Raw genomic sequence first — 8,243 nt, 5'->3', positions numbered from 1 at the left:
ACATTGACTTTCCTTTCCTTATTGCTTTCAGGTTTGTACAATACAGTACCGCCACTCTGATTATAATACTTGTTGACATCACCTTTCCTCTTCCAATAGTTTATTATTTTTAGGTGGGTGTTTGTGATGTTTCACTTCCCTGTCTGAACGAGGCAACGATGCCAATATTGAAAGCAGCAGGTTTCTCTTATCAACTACACCAACAGGACTGTGTGTGTGTGTGTGTGTGTGTGTGTGTGTGTGTGTGTGTGTGTGTGTGTGTGTGTGTGTGTGTGTGTGTGTGTGTGTGTGTGTGTGTGTGTGTGTGTGTGTGTGTGTGTGTGTGTGTGTGTGTGTGTGTCCATTCACTAGTATGTGGGTGGTATAGGGCTCATATCTTTTCTCTGGGTGGTCATATTTGGAGAACATGAAGTCCAAAAAAGGAAAGTGCATTTGCTGGGCGATGTGAGTATTTCCGTCTGTATCTAAACTCTTGCCTGCAGTATAAATCTTCTTAATTCCTATTAACAATTTAATGAATCTTTCTCAGAATTTCTGTTTCTCAGAATGTCTATTTTGCTTTCATAGAAAAAGGAAGTAGAGGATTTTTTGCAGGGTAATTTATTGTTTAGTGTTGGGAACACCATCATGTCAAGAAAACAGCAGAGAAAGTAGAGAGGTCCTGAAAGAACCGAGTTACGGAGGGCAGCCAGGCGGGGGGGGGGGGGGGGGGGTTAGAAGGGGTGAGGGGTGGGAGGTATGAATGCTCTAGCTTCTTGACCTCTTAGCATTAGAAGTGTTGTAAGGTCAAACCCCAGTGATGACAAGCTGAGCTGGTATTTAAAGTGGTCTCGCAGCAGCCCCTCCATTCTCCCCATCCCGGGTGTCTGTGTCGTATTATGTGTGACTTATGTGTGTGTGTGTTTGGGGGAGTCCTGCTCCTTGTGCGGAGTAGGTGGGCAGGGGTTAGTTACCCTGTGGGGTTCTGGAGCCAGTAGGGCTTTCTTTCTCCATTATTTAGAAGGCTGAGGAGCCGAAGGGGGCCGGAGGGTCGGTGGGCCAGCCAGTATTGATGCTGAAGGTATTGGTGGGCACAGCAGGGTCCACAGTGTGTGGAGGCTTATACCCCTGGAGGAACTGAGGTGACAGGGGGGGGGGGGGGGGGGGGGGGGGGGGGTGGGGGTGTAAGTAATTACAGATGATATAAGGACCAAAAGAGAGTAAAATGATTAAAGAAAATGGGTGACCAGGAAGTAGACAGGGGTCTTTGTTTTCTCTTCAATTAAATCAAATGTCTTGGTGGTCCCTGTCTCTCTCTACTTCTCTCTACCCTCTCTCGCTCTCCCTCTCTCTCTCTCCCTCTCTCTCTCTCTCTCTCCCCTCTCTCTCTCTCTCTCTCCCTCCCTCCCTCTCCCTCTCTCTCTCTCGCTCTCCCTCTCTCTCTCGCTCTCGCTCTCCCTCTCTCTCTCTCTCTCTCTACTTCTCTCTCCCCTCTCTCTCTCCCTCTCTCCCTCTCTCTCTCTCTCGCTCTCTCTCTCTCTCTTTCTCAGCCCTGATCCGTGGGGGTGAAACTCTGTCATCATATCCCAGCAGGACATTGGGGAACAGGGAGTATGGCTGAGGTAGAGGTACTGGGTTTGGGTGGGTGAGGTGAGGTGAGGTGGTGTGGGGTGGAGGTTGGCGAATGGTGCGTGATTTCTTGGAAGGTGGTCAGGTTTGGAGAGGTGATGTGATGTGATGTGATGATGATTGATTGCTGGACTACAAGCTCTCCTGAGAGGCAGAGTGTGATAATGTGAGTTTATGCTACTGTACACTACAGATGTCGGATCTTAATTTGAGCCAGTTTGCTACAGTAGGAAAATAATCCTGCAGCAACAGGAAATGTGAATTATTATGTGGATTATAATTAATATAATTAACATTTTAAAGTGGAAATTACAAACTTTAAAAGCCTTTTTAAACCTCGAATGCACTACCAGTTTGTATTACCTGCTGTACAGGAAAACTCTCAGCAACAAAAGAGTGATCAAATTAAGATCCTACATCTGTAGAGAGACATGTTGAAAGGACACCAGCAGGCTCCAACATACAGGAATGGTGCTAGAGTGAATATATATAGTAGTATCAGTGCATACACAGTACATATGATGGGGGAAAACTGTACACAATGTATTCTTGGTCGTTTTATTGTAAGGCATTTGCATTTCAAGCATTTAAAACATGTTTACTTTGAATGCTGCATTCAGTGTGGTCTCCAGAATTTCTCTCTCAAAGGAATGTCCACCCAAAATATACATTAAAACTTTCCTGTAAAGCCAGTAAAACCGTACACGAGTTTCTAATATGTGTGAATTTATACGCATGTGGAAAAAATATGTATCCGCCCGCCAACTAGTCCCGCGCCCCTCAACAAAACATTTTAAATCATGTCCCTCCCTCCCTCTCTCTGCCTCGTAAAACTATTCATATTGTATGCTCGCTCGCGTATGCCAAGCAAGAAACGGAACGAAAGAAGAGAGGGGGGAAGAGAAAAGGGAACAACAGGTTGTCAGTGTGGCTCACAACAAAATAGCATTTCCCCCCTCCAGCATAGTCTCCACAGATGTTTCATTCAGCCTGATGGCAGCCAGGCAGGCCACTCTAAGAAGTGCTCCAGCCCCTGACGGAATTCAGCCCCATTGTGCCGCTTAAGGAGGGCAGCCTGGCCCGCTGTTTACTGCTAGTCCCCCCTCCTCTTCCTCCTACCCCCTCCCTCTGCCCCTCTGCATGTTAGCAGGGGGAACAATTGGGGAGGGCCCTGCCTTAGAGCGGGGCGGTGCGGCGGGTCACAGAATGGGCTGTGAATCTGTGTGCCTCTGAATCCTCCGGGTGGGTGGTCCGGCCGGCTCTCTCCCCCTCCCTCCTCCTCCCCTCCTCCTATGCTCCCCTCCCCAACACCTCCGAGGAGGGCGATTAGCTCATCCACTCGGCCCAGGCAAGCCCCACCAGCTACAGAGCTCCAGATCCCCAGCCACACAGCCTGGGCTTGTGATGTGACGATAAGTGGCCCGGGGACCTGGCCATGGTGGGGTCTCTATTCAGGCCTAGATTAGCAGGCCCCAGTCGGCCCCCGTGCAGGCCGGGCCCCAATAGTTTGCTGCTGGAGGGCCGCCGGTGGCTCTCTGAACCAGGCTGGAGACTGGGTGGCAGTTAACACTAATCCGGGCTACTGCTTACCTCTGGCATGGGGAAATAAACAGTCATAAATTAACCTTCACCCCTCTGCTTCTGACACACACACGCAGGGACATACACACACGTACATACACACACGCACAGACACGTGTGCACAGGCACGCATGCGCGCACACACACACATACACACACATTAATGCACGCATATGTGCGTGCACACACACACACACACTAAAACTCACACATTCTCTGTCCCATGAGAATAGAATATCCATTCCTACTGTAGTAGAGGCCTAGAGAGAAAAGTGGAAACAGAAAAGTGTTTCTCCAATATAGAATTTCTAATTATTGTGAAATTAGAAAATAAATGTCTGCATTATTCTTTATCTAGATGTATTCATCTTATTTCAGTCTTGAGTGTTCTTCATTTATATTTGTCAAAATGAAGCTAAAAAGAGAGCTTACACAATAAGCACAAAGCTCACTCCACAAAGACCTCCCAAACACCACTACAATTTAAGAAAACCACATATGGTTTATTTCCATTTCAACTGTTTTTCTGCCTGTTGTTTTTACATAGAAATCTGCTAAACAGACCTTGACTCTCTGGGTTTGGAATTTCCCCTCAGTCTGAGATATACTTTTAGATACAATATATCGACTGAGTCATTTCAATGGACAATATAGAGACCCTTAGTTTGCAATGTCTCAACTAGAACACACAAGGGACATGGGATATTCAACAACAATTTGCAGTACTTTGAATAATAATTGAACTTCACCACCATAAAGAGCGTACCTGTAATGTATAATTCATTTTTGTCAAACTTATAGGAAAGACTATTCATCCTATCCAGTACCAAGCTGTCTGGTTACCTTAGTGAACGGTGACACCTAGTGAGAGGAAAGTAGTACTGCACTGTCCATGACTAGCGCAAACGTTGGCAGTTTAGAGTTGGGGTCCTACAGGAAGTAAACTGTCAATGCTCAGCCTCTAATAACATTCCTAGTTTCATCTAATATCATCATTACAAGGTTAGTCCAAAAAGTAATCAACTACAGCTCTACTGTTGTTTAGCTTGTAGCTCTACTGCTGACAGTGTCATGATGTCACACATAGACCTGAGAGCATTCAGGGGACCACTAGGGAACCCGTTGCCTAGCTCCCAGTACTGTGTGCTGGTGTGTTCATTGTGTAGCACTTTGCTCTAAACACCAGGGATACAATGGAGTGGCTGTCACTCTCAATGTCAACGTGCCACATCTGGATGACTGAGGGCTAAATCATATTAGCTCAATACTGTAGGCTACACAGTTCTCTATGCTCAGTATAGATCCATAGATAGATCCACGGATGATGCAATCGCCATCGTACTGCACACTGCCCTATCCCATCTGGACGAGAGGAGGTGAAAAGCTTCAAGTTCCTCGGTGTACACATCACTGACAATCTGAAATGGTCAACCCACACAGACAGTGTGGGGAAGAAGGTGCAACAGAGCCTCTTCAACCTCAGGAGGCTGAAGTAATTTGGCTTGCCCCCATAGACCCTCACACATTTTTACAGATGCACCATTGAAAGCATCCTGTCGGGCTGTATCACCGCCTGGTACGGCAACTGCACCATCCGCAACCTCAGGGCTCTCCATTATTTGGTATTTTATTAGGATCCCCATTAGCTGTTGCAAAAGCAGCAGCTACTCGTCCTGGGGTCCACACAAAACATGACATAATACAGAACATTAATAGACAAGAACAGCTCAAGGACAGAACTACATGAAAAAAATGATAAAGGCACACGTAGCCTACATATCATCACATACACACAAACTATCTAGGTCATATAAGGGAGAGGCGTTGTCCTGTGAGGTGTTGCTTTATCTGTTTTTTGAAACCAGGTTTGCTGTTTATTTGAACAATATGAGATGGAATGGAGTTCCATGCAATAATGGCTCTATATAATACTGTTCGCTGTCTTGAATTTGGGGACTGTGAAAAGACCCCTGGTGGCATGTCTGGTGGGGTAAGTGTGTGTGTGTCAAAGCTGTGTGTAAGTTGACTATGCAAACAAGTTGGGTTTTCAACACATTAATGTTTCTTATAAAAAGAAGAAGTGATGCAGTCAGTCTCTCCTCAACTCTTAGCCAAGAGTGACTGCCATGAATAGTATTTATATCAGCTCTCTTATTACAATGAAGAGCAAGACGTGCGGCTCTGTTCTGTGCCAGCTGCAGCTTAACTAGGTCTTTCCTTGCAGCACTGGACCACACGACTGGACAATAATCAAGATAACACAAAACTAGAGCCTGCAGAACTTGCTTTTTGGAGTGTGGTGTTAAAAAAGCAGAGCATCTCTTTATTACGGACAGATCTCTCCCCATCTTTACAACCATTGAATCTATATGTTTTGACCATGACAGTTTACAATCTAAGGTAACGCCAAGTAATTTAGTCTCCTCAACTTGTTCAACAGCCACACCATTCATTACCAGATTCAGCTGAGGTGTAGAACTTAGGGAATGATTTGTACCAAATACAATGCTCTTAGTTTTAGAGATGTTCAGAACCAGTTTATTACTGGCCACCCATTCCAAAACAGACTGCAACTGTTTGTTAAGGGTTTCAGTGACTTCATTAGCTGTGGTTGCTGATGTGTATATGGTTGAATCATTAGCATACATGGACACACATGCTTTGTTTAATGCCAGTGGCAGGTCATTGGTAAAAATAGAAATGCTATTTCACCACACTTTACATGTTTGACGTTAGAGAAGCTTCCATTAAAGAAAACCCTTTGAGTTCTAGTCGATAGACAGCTCTGAATCCACTATATGGAAAAAGCCATAACACATTTGTTTTTTCAACAACAGGTTATGGTCAATAATATCAAAGGCTGCACTGAAATTTAACAGTACAGCTCCCATAATATTGTTATTATCAATATCTTTCAACCAATCAACAGTCATTTGTGTCAGTGCAGTACATGTTGAGTGCCCTTCTCTATAAGCATGTTGAAAGTCTATTGTTGATTTGTTTACAGAGAAATAGCATTGTATTTGGTCAAACACAACTTTTTCCAAAAGTTTGCTAAGCGCTAGCATCAGGCTTATTGGTCTGCTGTTAGAACCAGAAAGGACACTTTACCACTCTTGGGTAGCGGAATTGCTTTGGCTTCCCTCTAGGCCTGAGGACAAACACTTTCCTCCAGGCTCAGATTAAAGATAGGACAGATAGGAGTGGCTATAGAGTCAGCTACCATCCTCAGTAGCTTTCAATCTAAATTGTCAATGCCAGGAGGTTTGTCATTATTGATTTTACCACCTCTCCCACACTAACTTTTTATGCAAGAATGCTGTTCGTTATTGGCATTTCCTGCCTAAGTTTGCCCACTTTGACAATGAAGGAATGATTAAAGTAATTGGCAACATCAAATGGTTTCGTGATGAATAAGCCATCTGATTGGATGAAAGATGGAGTTGAATTTGTCTTTCTGCCCATAATTTAATTTAAAGTACCCCCAAGTTTTTTTCCATCATTCTTGATATATTTATTTCTTTAACGAGTCCGACGGAAGGGATATACTGCTTTCCCGGGAACAGGCCCAAATCCCCGTAATTTGCGTGAAGAAAAGACGGAGAAAAGGGGGGCGGAGTTTGGGCTGCCTTCTGAGAATTCGTAGGCGAGCGGGTAAACTCCCAATGCCATACGTTTTATTGGTCAACGTGCAATCATTGGAAAATAAAATCGGTGCTCTACGATCAAGATTATCCACCAACGGGACATTAAAACTGTAATATCTTATGTTTTCACCGAGTCGTGGCTGAACGACGACACGGATAATATAGAGCTGGCGGGATTTTCCATGCACAGGCAGAAAAGAGAAGCTACGTCTGGTAAGACGGGGGGCGGGGGTGTGTGTCTATTTGCCAATAACAGCTGGTGCGCGATGTCTAATATTAAAGAAGTCTCGAGGTATTGCTCGCCTGAGGTAGAGTACCTTTTGATAAGTTGTAGACCACACTATCTACCAAGAGAGTTCTCATCTATATTATTCGTAGCCGTCTATTTTTCACCACAGACCAATGCTGGCACTAAGACTGCACCCAACCAACTCTATAAGGCCATAAGCAAACAAGAAAATGATCATCCAGAAGCGGCGCTCCTAGTGGCCCGGGGACTATAATGCAGGCAAGACTAAAATCAGTTTAACCTAATTTCTACCAGCATGTCACATGTGTAACCAGAGGAAAAAAACTCTAGACCACCTTTATTCCACACCCAGAGATGCATACAAAGCTCTACCCCACCCTCCAATTGGCAAATCTGATCATAATTCTCTCCTCCTGATTCCTGCTAACAAGCAAAAACTAAGGCAGGAAGTACAAGTGACTCGCTCAATACGGATGTGGACAGATGACGCGGATGCTAGGCTACAGGACTGTTTTGCCAAGCTTGGGGCTACTGTGGCCAAGCTTCGTGCCATCCGGACCTATATACTAGGCTTGTCAGAGGAAAAGCCCCAAAAAATTGTCAGAGACTCCAGTCACCCAAGTCATAGACTGTTTTCTCTGCTACCGCATGGCAAGCGGTACCGGAGCGCCAATTCTAGGACCAAAAGGCTCATTAACAGCTTCTACCCCCAACCATAAGACTGCTGAACATTAATCAATGGCCACCATACTATTTACATTGACAGCCCCCACCCCCCCCCCCCCCCCCATATATTTGTTTTGTACACTGCTGCTACTCACTGTTTATTATCTATGCATAGTCACTTCACCCCCTGTACAAATTACCTCGACTAACCTTTACCCTCACACATTGACTCGGTACCGGTACGCCCTGTATATAGCCTTGTTATTGTTATTTTATTGTGTTACTTTTTATAATTTTTTACTTTAGTTTATTTGGTAAATATTTTCTTAACTCTTGAGCTGCACTATTGGTTAAGGGCTTGTAAGTAAGCATTTCACGTTAGTCTACACTTGTTATATTCGTTGCATGTGACAAATAAAGTTTGATTTGATTTTATCATTAAGCTTGGCTTCATAATACAGTTTCTTCTTCTTTTTGTTGAGTTTAGTGAC

Source organism: Salvelinus namaycush, chromosome 42 (assembly GCF_016432855.1).
Source record: "Salvelinus namaycush isolate Seneca chromosome 42, SaNama_1.0, whole genome shotgun sequence".
In the NCBI taxonomy this organism is placed as follows: Eukaryota; Metazoa; Chordata; class Actinopteri; order Salmoniformes; family Salmonidae; genus Salvelinus; species Salvelinus namaycush.
The sequence above is the reverse complement of the archived record's forward strand: the minus strand, read 5'-3'. Positions refer to the sequence as shown.